The following is a 14,961-nucleotide window of genomic DNA, read 5'->3' on the forward strand; positions in this document are numbered from 1 at the left end:
GAATATACTTTTAAACAACATCCATATTTACTTCCATTATCTATATTTAATTATTATTTTGAACATCTTAGTTTATTAAATATCAATGCACCTGTGTGAGGCAATCACACGAGGCATTGATGTACAACCACCAATCAGCAGCTTCTGAGCCTATCAATAAATGCATATCATCTAAGAATATCAAGATAATGAAGCATATTAGCTACTGGAGGTAAATTACAATATTTTTTGAATTCCATGCTTGTCTAGCTGAATCATTAAATAATCAATATGTTTTGCATGTCCATTTAATGTGACTTAACACATTGAAATTCATGATCTGAGGTAGAATAGTGAAATACTAACATGTCTCAGAGTAACACAGGCCACAAGCCACATGTAGACCTTTCAGTAAATGGACACCATAGTCATCACAACCATAGTGTCACTTAAAGAACACATTTTCTCCATCACTGACATGTACACAGAACTATTGTATGAAACACATACATGTATAATTAGCATATTACAAACCCTCATATCACAAATCTCAATGTGCACAAGCATGTTATAGAGTTAGACATGAGAATGTGGATAGGCCCTAGCATGTAAATTGTATGCCCACATGGATAGATATGTGACTGTACTAATCACTCTCATCATTTGACTCCTTCACAGAACCTCCAGTCACCAGGGTGCCTATGCCCATGAATCCCCCAACACCGGTTCTAAATATATGTCCACCACAACCACCGGTACAGATACAACAGCAGGAGTATGCCAGGCATGAGATGTCTTGGACTGCGTCCATTGAACATCCACATATCATGCCACCTGCATTAGAGGAGGATACCTGGCAGGACCCGTGGCAGGAGGAATATTCCTATGGCTTGGAGGGGGAGCCCCACCAGCCCCAAAGGGTAGATGTATTTCCCCCCCCCCCAAGCATATCAGGGAACCACAGGAGTATACCAGCAGGCTGAGTGGATGCACACCAGCGGACATTGGGACTATCGGTCCATCCCGACATCTGGACCATCATCTTCAGCTGGAAGGGCTCCACCAACTGTAATACATCGCCCTGCACCTCCACCTCATATCCCTGTTGCTGCACCTCCTGCTGAGATATCTCTTCCTGCACGTCCAGCTGCTGTTTATGTTCCGGCACCTCCAACAGAGGTTATTGTTGCTGCACCTCCATCAGAGGTTATTGTTGCTGCACCTCCATCAGAGGTTATTGTTGCTGCACCTCCATCAGAGGTTATTGTTGCTGCACCTCCATCAGAGGTTATTGTTGCTGCACCTCCATCAGAGGTTATTGTTGCTGCACCTCCATCAGAGGTTATAGTTGCTGCACCTCCATCAGAGGTTATAGTTGCTGCACCTCCAGCTGAGGTTAATGTTCCGGCACCTCCAGCTGAGGTTGTTGTTCTGGCACCTCCAGCTGAGGAACACGTCATTGAAAGAGAGCATATTGTCCCTGCTGATGAAGAGCCCATGGATAATTTGACATCTGCCATGGGTGATGAATATATCTCACTACAGAGGAGGCAAACTGTGACCTGTGAGACTCTAACAGAAGCATGTCAGAATATGCAGAGGGAACAACACAGGTTCCATAGAACACAACACCGTTTGCAACAGAGGTCGAATGAGCTGCAGAGGGACATGGCAGCATCGCTATCAGCTATGGTCCAAAATCAGAACCAAATGCTACGTGTAATCTCGGACATGCAAATCCAAAGTGACCAAAGATGGAGGGAACAGAATCAACTGTTGGGGTCTTTGGTGGAGCATTTCACCCAACAGCAGGACATGGCATCAAGTATCTCCTCTGTGACCAGCACTCCTAGTGTATCCACACAACCCAGGAGAGGCAGAAGACCCACACTAGGCCCCTCATCTAAGAGGCCTAAAAAAAAAAAAATATATTCAATTTCTTTGAAAATCTTGTCCTCTGTTATTTACTATCTAATTGTCATCCACATCCATGTGAGTTGTGTTTTAGTACAGTAATATTGTTAAAACATATAATAATACCTGTGTTGAAATGGACCAAAAAGGTATTATTATAATGTTTATGACATATTCATGCTCAATAAACAACATGACATGGTTGTGTCTCAACGGTACATATAGTAATATTAACTTCTAAGATGTACATCAAGGTTTCTCACATCCAATATAAATTTACATGTTGGTATATATAACTAATAATATATTTAAAGAATGTGTGAACATAAGGTATAAATATCCATTATCCTCATTCTTAATGATAGTGAACTAAACATGAATTAACCAAATTATAAATATACAGTAATTAGGGTTGTTAAAGGGACATTAAAGCAAATTATTTGACTTCATGATTTTGAAGGTGAAGATAATTTCTAAATTATACTATATTTTCATTCTATTATTTCTGTAGCTTCATTCTATTGATATTCTTTGCTGTAAATAATATCAATATGTGTTTGGTAGCTGATGATTAGTAGCTGTATATAGATGCCTCCTGCAATTTCTTCACTGTGTGCATTTCTATGTCTTCATTAACGTATATCTAAATTAATAATGAAAATAGGTAATTGATGTCAATTATAAGGTTTGTTATAATTTATCTTCTCTATCCTTAATCATGAAACAATATGTTTGGGTATAGTGTCCCTTTAAGGGAAGGGGGTTGGGATGTAGTACTTTCACTTACATGCAGTGGAAATCCAAACCTTTACATTCTGCAAGACATGATATATACACATGCAATGGTTGGTGAGGTACTGTCAAACATCATAATACATGTGAATGTTACGGTTTACTGTAATTATGAATAAGTTACTTACAGGTGAAGTATTCCCGGATGACATAATCCCTCACTTCATTCCCCCTCAGTGTCCCCCTGTCCACATCCTCAAGTACAGGAACCAGCTGCTGCTGCTGCTCTGGGTCAATGTCCCCCAACAAACGTGTGTCCACAGCAATGTTGTGTAGAATACAGCAAGCATTGACAATGGAACACACTTTGTTGGGGTTATACTGTAGTGCTCCGCCTGTAACATCCAGACACCTGAACCTGGTTTTTAATAGGCCAAAGCTCCTTTCAATGACATTCCTTGTTCTTATGTGTGCCTCCTGGTACCTGAGTTGTGGCTCTGTAATGGGGTGCACCAAGGGGGTTAATAGCCATGGTCTGCAGCCGTACCCTGCGTCACCTGTCATGTAACATATGTGTTTGGATTACTACAGGTACATCATGTGCTTTAAAAAGGGTCACAACATGAATCACGGATAAAAGATACATTTCAGCAAAATATTAATGGAAGTAATCAGGATAGTTAATTAAAATTAAAAGGCCTATCTGAATAATGGAAGAGAGATTTATACTAGACTGTCCATTTAATAAGAACCTGCAATTGTGAGCAGCTTGATAATTAACTTTTATTAGATCATTTTCTCCATTCTATAGATAACTCGTGATGACAAGCATATTAGATATGCTCAATTGCCGCTGATTGGTGGCTGCACATTGAAGCCTCATATGATTGGCTCATATATGTGAATTATAATTTATAAAATAAATATATTTAAAGAATGAATAAAATGATATAAGAGAAGTGAATTATAATGCTGTTTAACATTGTATTCTCTATCTGACACATGAGATGACAATATGTGTTTAGTGTCCCTTTATTAGAAATATACAGACAGAATGAAGGTACTCACCAAGCAGCCATCCTCCCGAAAGTGTTCCATTTTCAAACATATTGAATAAGGAGGTCTGGCGCAGGATGTAGGAATCATGTGCACTCCCTGGGAAGCCTGCATACACATGTAAGAATTTCAGATTGGTATCGCAGACCATCTGGCAATTCAATGAGTGAAACCCTTTCCTGTTAATATAGAGGATTGGCTCCTCATGTGGGGCCACAATACGCACATGTGTGCAATCAATTGCCCCCATGACATTAGGAATACCCCCCAGTCGATAGAAGCCTTGTTTAAGACGGTTCCATTCCTGGGGGGTATGGGGGAAATGAATGTATCGTTGTGTCTGGTTATCTAGAGCAGTCAGAACCTCCCCTAGAATCCTGGAGAAGGTAGACTGCGCTAGGCCAGACACAAGCCCCTCTGTTGACTGGTATGAGCCAGTTGCCAGGAAGTGTACAACACACAACAGCTTCTGCATACCAGTCAGAGCTCGGTTCCTATACGCTTGAGGGTCAATTTCATCCTTCAACACCTCATATAGGTTAATGAGGCTTGCAGATGTCAAGCGATATTTTTCCCTGACCTCCACTTCTGTCATCCCAAACAGGGTGACCCTAACCCTGTGTACCCTTGGTGCTCTTCCCCTCTGCTGATGCCTTCGTCTTATAGGCCCTGCTGGCCTATGGGCAGCTGCAGCAACAGCAGCATGGGGAGCACCAGGAACAGGGACAACAGCAGGAGGATCAGGGAGGGCAGCAGCAGCAGCTGGAGCAGGGACAGCTACAGCACCATGACCAGGGACCTCAGCAGCAGGGATACCATCCAAAACTGGGGCTTGTAGGGGTTCCAGCACCCCTTGTGCCCCACGACGCTGTCTCACTCTAAATGCTATATACTGCAAGGGAAACATGGTGGCTAATGAGGGTGTGCATTTGCAGGTGTTTTAAGGTTGCAGGTGAGGGGTTGTGCTGTTTGTGATTGGTTTGACACACTTGCAGGGGCAGGAATAATAAATGCTTTTAAGAGGTTAACTATTTGTGAACAAGCTGCTGCTATGTATATTGTTAGGCATGCATTTGTTAGGCCTTCTGAGAGTTACGTTGGTTTCTAAGTCAGTGCAAGGGTACCTGCGCCTTCAATTTGTGGCGAGCTGAGAATGGCGTAGATTTAGAAAAATCTGCGCGCGTAAGTCCTTACGCCGTATATAGGATAGCAAATTGCGCGTGTTTTATATGTCAGTCTATGGGCCAAAAAACTACGGGCGACGCCAGAAATCTACGCGCGTAACTTCTAGCTTACGCCGTATATAGGATACCAAATCCGCGCAATTCTTGGCGTCGCCGGATTTTGCGGGCGACGATTTTTATCGGATCGACCCCTTGGTGCACTAGTAGATATAGGGATAAAAATGAGAAATACATTACTACTGATGGATTATGTTACACATTTGGTGCACTAGTATATATAGGGATACAAATGAGAAATACATTAGTGCTGATGGATTATGTTACACATTTGGTGCACTAGTAGATATAGGGATAAAAATGAGAAATACATTACTACTGATGGATTATGTTACACATTTGGTGCACTAGTATATATAGGGATACAAATGAGAAATACATTACTGCTGATGGATTATGTTACACATTTGGTGCACTAGTAGATATAGGGATACAAATGAGAAATACATTACTGCTGATGGATTATGTTACACATTTGGTGCACTAGTAGATATAGGGATAAAAATGAGAAATACATTACTACTGATGGATTATGTTACATATTTGGTGCACTAGTAGATATAGGGATACAAATGAGAAATACATTACTGCTGATGGATTATGTTACACATTTGGTGCACTAGTAGATATAGGGATACAAATGAGAAATACATTACTACTGATGGATTATGTTACACATTTGGTGCACTAGTAGATATAGGGATAAAATGAGAAATACATTACTGCTGATGGATTATGTTACACATTTGGTGCACTAGTAGATATAGGGATACAAATGAGAAATACATTACTACTGATGGATTATGTTACACATTTGGTGCACTAGTAGATATAAGGATACAAATGAGAAATACATTACTACTGATGGATTATGTTACACATTTGGTGCACTAGTAGATATAGGGATACAAATGAGAAATACATTACTACTGATGGATTATGTTACACATTTGGTGCACTAGTATATATAGGGATACAAATGAGAAATACATTACTACTGATGGATTATGTTACACATTTGGTGCACTAGTAGATATAGGGATAAAATGAGAAATACATTACTGCTGATGGATTATGTTACACATTTGGTGCACTAGTAGATATAGGGATACAAATGAGAAATACATTACTGCTGATGGATTATGTTACACATTTAGTGCACTAGTAGATATAGGGATAAAAATGAGAAATACATTACTACTGATGGATTATGTTACACATTTGGTGCACAAGTAGATATAGGGATACAAATGAGAAATACATTACTACTGATGGATTATGTTACACATTTGGTGCACTAGTAGATATAGGGATACAAATGAGAAATACATTACTACTGATGGATTATGTTACACATTTAGTGCACTAGTAGATATAGGGATACAAATGAGAAATACATTACTACTGATGGATTATGTTACACATTTGGTGCACTAGTAGATATAGGGATACAAATGAGAAATACATTACTGCTGATGGATTATGTTACACATTTGGTGCACAAGTAGATATAGGGATACAAATGAGAAATACATTTCTGCTGATGGATTATGTTACACATTTGGTGCACAAGTAGATATAGGGATACAAATGAGAAATACATTACTACTGATGGATTATGTTACACATTTGGTGCACAAGTAGATATAGGGATACAAATGAGAAATACATTACTGCTGATGGATTATGTTACACATTTGGTGCACAAGTAGATATAGGGATACAAATGAGAAATACATTACTACTGATGGATTATGTTACACATTTGGTGCACTAGTAGATATAGGGATAAAAATGAGAAATACATTACTGCTGATGGATTATGTTACACATTTGGTGCACAAGTAGATATAGGGATACAAATGAGAAATACATTACTACTGATGGATTATGTTACACATTTGGTGCACTAGTAGATATAGGGATACAAATGAGAAATACATTACTGCTGATGGATTATGTTACACATTTGGTGCACAAGTAGATATAGGGATACAAATGAGAAATACATTACTACTGATGGATTATGTTACACATTTGGTGCACAAGTAGATATAGGGATACAAATGAGAAATACATTACTACTGATGGATTATGTTACACATTTGGTGCACAAGTAGATATAGGGATAAAAATGAGAAATACATTACTGCTGATGGATTATGTTACACATTTGGTGCACAAGTAGATATAGGGATACAAATGAGAAATACATTACTGCTGATGGATTATGTTACACATTTGGTGCACAAGTAGATATAGGGATACAAATGAGAAATACATTTCTGCTGATGGATTATGTTACACATTTGGTGCACAAGTAGATATAGGGATACAAATGAGAAATACATTACTACTGATGGATTATGTTACACATTTGGTGCACAAGTAGATATAGGGATACAAATGAGAAATACATTACTGCTGATGGATTATGTTACACATTTGGTGCACAAGTAGATATAGGGATACAAATGAGAAATACATTACTACTGATGGATTATGTTACACATTTGGTGCACTAGTAGATATAGGGATAAAAATGAGAAATACATTACTGCTGATGGATTATGTTACACATTTGGTGCACAAGTAGATATAGGGATACAAATGAGAAATACATTACTACTGATGGATTATGTTACACATTTGGTGCACTAGTAGATATAGGGATACAAATGAGAAATACATTACTGCTGATGGATTATGTTACACATTTGGTGCACAAGTAGATATAGGGATACAAATGAGAAATACATTACTGCTGATGGATTATGTTACACATTTGGTGCACAAGTAGATATAGGGATACAAATGAGAAATACATTACTACTGATGGATTATGTTACACATTTGGTGCACAAGTAGATATAGGGATACAAATGAGAAATACATTACTACTGATGGATTATGTTACACATTTGGTGCACTAGTAGATATAGGGATACAAATGAGAAATACATTACTGCTGATGGATTATGTTACACATTTGGTGCACAAGTAGATATAGGGATAAAAATGAGAAATACATTACTGCTGATGGATTATGTTACACATTTGGTGCACTAGTAGATATAGGGATACAAATGAGAAATACATTACTGCTGATGGATTATGTTACACATTTGGTGCACTAGTAGATATAGGGATAAAAATGAGAAATCCATTACTACTGATGGATTATGTTACAGATTTGGTGCACTAGTAGATATAGGGATAAAAATGAGAAATACATTACTACTGATGGATTATGTTACACATTTGGTGCACTAGTAGATATAGGGATACAAATGAGAAATACATTACTACTGATGGATTATGTTACACATTTGGTGCACTAGTAGATATAGGGATACAAATGAGAAATACATTACTACTGATGGAATATGTTACACATTTGGTGCACTAGTAGATATAGGGATACAAATGAGAAATACATTACTACTGATGGAATATGTTACACATTTGGTGCACTAGTAGATATAGGGATAAAAATGAGAAATACATTACTACTGATGGATTATGTTACACATTTGGTGCACAAGTAGATATAGGGATACAAATGAGAAATACATTACTACTGATGGATTATGTTACACATTTGGTGCACTAGTAGATATAGGGATACAAATGAGAAATACATTACTGCTGATGGATTATGTTACACATTTGGTGCACAAGTAGATATAGGGATAAAAATGAGAAATACATTACTACTGATGGATTATGTTACACATTTGGTGCACAAGTAGATATAGGGATACAAATGAGAAATACATTACTACTGATGGATTATGTTACACATTTGGTGCACTAGTAGATATAGGGATACAAATGAGAAATACATTACTACTGATGGATTATGTTACACATTTGGTGCACTAGTAGATATAGGGATAAAAATGAGAAATACATTACTACTGATGGATTATGTTACACATTTGGTGCACTAGTAGATATAGGGATACAAATGAGAAATACATTACTGCTGATGGATTATGTTACACATTTGGTGCACAAGTAGATATAGGGATACAAATGAGAAATACATTACTACTGATGGATTATGTTACACATTTGGTGCACTAGTAGATATAGGGATACAAATGAGAAATACATTACTGCTGATGGATTATGTTACACATTTGGTGCACTAGTAGATATAGGGATACAAATGAGAAATACATTACTACTGATGGATTATGTTACACATTTGGTGCACAAGTAGATATAGGGATACAAATGAGAAATACATTACTGCTGATGGATTATGTTACACATTTGGTGCACTAGTAGATATAGGGATACAAATGAGAAATACATTACTACTGATGGATTATGTTACACATTTGGCGCACTAGTAGATATAGGGATACAAATGAGAAATACATTACTACTGATGGATTATGTTACACATTTAGTGCACAAGTAGATATAGGGATACAAATGAGAAATACATTACTACTGATGGATTATGTTACACATTTGGTGCACTAGTAGATATAGGGATAAAAATGAGAAATACATTACTGCTGATGGATTATGTTACACATTTGGTGCACAAGTAGATATAGGGATACAAATGAGAAATACATTACTACTGATGGATTATGTTACACATTTGGTGCACTAGTAGATATAGGGATACAAATGAGAAATACATTACTGCTGATGGATTATGTTACACATTTGGTGCACAAGTAGATATAGGGATACAAATGAGAAATACATTACTACTGATGGATTATGTTACACATTTGGTGCACAAGTAGATATAGGGATACAAATGAGAAATACATTACTACTGATGGATTATGTTACACATTTGGTGCACAAGTAGATATAGGGATAAAAATGAGAAATACATTACTGCTGATGGATTATGTTACACATTTGGTGCACAAGTAGATATAGGGATACAAATGAGAAATACATTACTGCTGATGGATTATGTTACACATTTGGTGCACAAGTAGATATAGGGATACAAATGAGAAATACATTTCTGCTGATGGATTATGTTACACATTTGGTGCACAAGTAGATATAGGGATACAAATGAGAAATACATTACTACTGATGGATTATGTTACACATTTGGTGCACAAGTAGATATAGGGATACAAATGAGAAATACATTACTGCTGATGGATTATGTTACACATTTGGTGCACAAGTAGATATAGGGATACAAATGAGAAATACATTACTACTGATGGATTATGTTACACATTTGGTGCACTAGTAGATATAGGGATAAAAATGAGAAATACATTACTGCTGATGGATTATGTTACACATTTGGTGCACAAGTAGATATAGGGATACAAATGAGAAATACATTACTACTGATGGATTATGTTACACATTTGGTGCACTAGTAGATATAGGGATACAAATGAGAAATACATTACTGCTGATGGATTATGTTACACATTTGGTGCACAAGTAGATATAGGGATACAAATGAGAAATACATTACTACTGATGGATTATGTTACACATTTGGTGCACAAGTAGATATAGGGATACAAATGAGAAATACATTACTACTGATGGATTATGTTACACATTTGGTGCACAAGTAGATATAGGGATAAAAATGAGAAATACATTACTGCTGATGGATTATGTTACACATTTGGTGCACAAGTAGATATAGGGATAAAAATGAGAAATACATTACTGCTGATGGATTATGTTACACATTTGGTGCACTAGTAGATATAGGGATACAAATGAGAAATACATTACTGCTGATGGATTATGTTACACATTTGGTGCACTAGTAGATATAGGGATAAAAATGAGAAATCCATTACTACTGATGGATTATGTTACAGATTTGGTGCACTAGTAGATATAGGGATAAAAATGAGAAATACATTACTACTGATGGATTATGTTACACATTTGGTGCACTAGTAGATATAGGGATACAAATGAGAAATACATTACTACTGATGGATTATGTTACACATTTGGTGCACTAGTAGATATAGGGATACAAATGAGAAATACATTACTACTGATGGAATATGTTACACATTTGGTGCACTAGTAGATATAGGGATACAAATGAGAAATACATTACTACTGATGGAATATGTTACACATTTGGTGCACTAGTAGATATAGGGATAAAAATGAGAAATACATTACTACTGATGGATTATGTTACACATTTGGTGCACAAGTAGATATAGGGATACAAATGAGAAATACATTACTACTGATGGATTATGTTACACATTTGGTGCACTAGTAGATATAGGGATACAAATGAGAAATACATTACTGCTGATGGATTATGTTACACATTTGGTGCACAAGTAGATATAGGGATAAAAATGAGAAATACATTACTACTGATGGATTATGTTACACATTTGGTGCACAAGTAGATATAGGGATACAAATGAGAAATACATTACTACTGATGGATTATGTTACACATTTGGTGCACTAGTAGATATAGGGATACAAATGAGAAATACATTACTACTGATGGATTATGTTACACATTTGGTGCACTAGTAGATATAGGGATAAAAATGAGAAATACATTACTACTGATGGATTATGTTACACATTTGGTGCACTAGTAGATATAGGGATACAAATGAGAAATACATTACTGCTGATGGATTATGTTACACATTTGGTGCACAAGTAGATATAGGGATACAAATGAGAAATACATTACTACTGATGGATTATGTTACACATTTGGTGCACTAGTAGATATAGGGATACAAATGAGAAATACATTACTGCTGATGGATTATGTTACACATTTGGTGCACTAGTAGATATAGGGATACAAATGAGAAATACATTACTACTGATGGATTATGTTACACATTTGGTGCACAAGTAGATATAGGGATACAAATGAGAAATACATTACTGCTGATGGATTATGTTACACATTTGGTGCACTAGTAGATATAGGGATACAAATGAGAAATACATTACTACTGATGGATTATGTTACACATTTGGCGCACTAGTAGATATAGGGATACAAATGAGAAATACATTACTACTGATGGATTATGTTACACATTTAGTGCACTAGTAGGTATAGGGATAAAAATGAGAAATACATTACTACTGATGGATTATGTTACACATTTAGTGCACTAGTAGATATAGGGATAAAAATGAGAAATACATTACTACTGATGGATTATGTTACACATTTGGTGCATTAGTAGATATAGGGATACAAATGAGAAATACATTACTGCTTATGGATTATGTTACACATTTGGTGCACAAGTAGATATAGGGATACAAATGAGAAATACATTACTGCTGATGGATTATGCTACAACTTTGTCTCTCATTACAAAGCAAGTGGACAATATCCAAATTTATTTTTATGTTTGCACCAAACTTGTCACAGTAATAGATATAGAGATAAAAATAAAATACAAAACATAGCTAACGTCATGTATTTATATTTTTTAAATCTATTTGCACCATGTTTTCTTCTAGATGCAAAGACAAATGTTACCAACACAACGTTGTTAAATAGCATTCCCTTTCTCTCATGTTTTGCAAAGGTGATACGCTACATTATTCACTATGCAAATCTTCAATTCACTATGCAAATATATTTTTTAACAAAGGATAGCAAGAGAACGATAACTGTGGCATGCAAAATACATTCAATGAACAAAGTAGTGAAGCGGAGCTCCCATATTAAATTACTTTGAAGTAAATTTAAAAGTAAATACAAATATTGACAAAAAAATAACAAACAAATGTAGGGTCAGAGCACATCTGACGCGTTTCGGCCTCCTGCCGTTATCAAAGCTGAATAAAATGTGAAGTTAACACCCCACACTTTAAATTAATAGGTTGACCCTCATTGGCTGAAATTTTCACACCTCTTTAGGTACTTAAGCCCACCTTCCAGTGCACCTTGAGAATGAGGGATAGGAGGTGTCATAAATTTAATGTAATACACAAACTTTTTTAACTCAGCCACAGTATAACTCTTTTTTAAGGTTTACTTAGATGAACTCTCCTGGCTGTGTTAAAGGTTCTATAGTATCAGACCTGTTATATATGCAAGTCCCTTGACAGTGGGAGTGTGTGAAAGGACCAAATTCATTTCAATATTGCAATGTTTCATAAAACGCAAACTTACTACTGTATGTGAATATATTGATTAAATAGCTCAACGTTATACGTTATGTAGATTATACAGACATTTTAATAAGAGATTACAGACACTGCCTTATGTATCATAATGACTCCAATTTGTTAAATGGCATAAATAAAGCTAGTATAACTACCGTATAACTAAGTTGATGTTAGCAAATTTCCTCATGGAGAGGAAAGAGTCCTTCCTATGTCTCTAGGACTTGCCTAAGTTCTTTAGTATAAACCTGCATGATAGAGTGGGAAATTATATCTAATATAGATTCATGCGTGTTTAATAATCAAAATCCTCTCGACATGAGGTGTTAAAGAGTGATAGTAAATGGCTTATAATACAATATAGTTTATAGTATCCTTGGGGCCAGGAATATATATTTTCTGCATGGGAAATATTAATAATAAACTTTCGAGTTCATCATCTGCTTTGAGCATGGGAAGATGTGTTTTAATTATGTTACAGATGTGATTGTATTATTCGGTGTACTCTGTTATGAAGAGTACACTGTCTCCTTTGACAAGAGATTTGGCAATCACATCTGATTTTTCAGTTTTTGGGCATAGTAGGTCAGATCTATTAATACCCTTTACAGAATCTATTGCTTTTGTGATGGTATCATTCTTATAGCCCCTTGCCCTTAATCTTTTGATCAGATTTCCTAAATCTAGCTCAAATTGCTCCTGTTCTGAGCAATTTTGTTTAAGATGAATGAGCTGGCCCTTCACTATTCCATGAAATACACTCTTGGGGTGACAGCTATTTGCATGGAGCATGGTGTTCCCAGTGATTGGTTTCCTGGAAACCTTAGTTTGTACCTTTTTTCCATTGTGGCCAATTAGGGTGATGTCAAGATAATTTATGCTCAAAGTGTTGGATTCAAACGTAAAAGAGATGCCTACATCATTGGTATTTATATAACTGATGAAGAGTGGTATTTCTTTCTCACTACCTCTCTAAATGAATAGGAGATTGTCAATAAATCTCTTGTATATCACTGTCTTCGAGTCGAGGGGGCGCTCCACTCCATATATATGGTCCTGCTCCCACCACCCCAAGAAGAGGTTGGCGTAGGAGGGGGCGAACTTAGACCCCATGGCAGTTCCACATATCTGGAGGTAGAAGACCCCCTCGAACTCGAATTAATTGTGGGTAAGTAGAAATTCACATACTTCCAATACAAATTGACAAAACTCAGACTCATTACCATGATATTTTGATTCATTATTGACTTTCTTGGGTGCCCTGCGTTACACACTTCAACAAATGGATCATTGAATATTGCCACTGTTTTCTAAGTATACAATCATTGGACTAAAATTGGGCAACCCATTTCAGTGTGTCACAGCATGGTTATGTCTACTTATTTGGTTACCAAAGAGCCCAAGCGTTACAGCACTTAAAGGAGAACTGCTTGTCTGATGCAAAATACATTGAAATGATTTTAAAATGGCATTCAACTTCACACAAAGGATAGCAAGAGAACAAAAACAGTGGCATGCAAAATACATTAATCTGAATTTAAAATGGCATTTGATTCTGTGTAGGTTCACCAGCTGTAATAAATGCAAGTGTAAAAAATGCAGGTGTATTGTTTGTGCAAATCAATTAATGACTTATGCTCAATACATGAGTATTTAGCTATGGATGAAATCTGAACTCTGATTTTCTGTGTTTGGATGGCAGCGTTGTGGAGGCTTAAAAGGTCAGTAATTATATTTTTTATAAAATAACATGTTAGCACTGTTTTCATTCTCTTGCTATCCTTTGTTGGAAGTAGAATATCATTTTAAAGTCATTTCTACTTATTTTGCATGCCACTGTTTTCCTTTGTGCATGCTAAATACATTGAAATTACTTTAAAATGGC

The sequence above is a fragment of the Bombina bombina genome, chromosome 8 (assembly GCF_027579735.1).
Source record: "Bombina bombina isolate aBomBom1 chromosome 8, aBomBom1.pri, whole genome shotgun sequence".
NCBI classification, from domain to species: domain Eukaryota; kingdom Metazoa; phylum Chordata; class Amphibia; order Anura; family Bombinatoridae; genus Bombina; species Bombina bombina.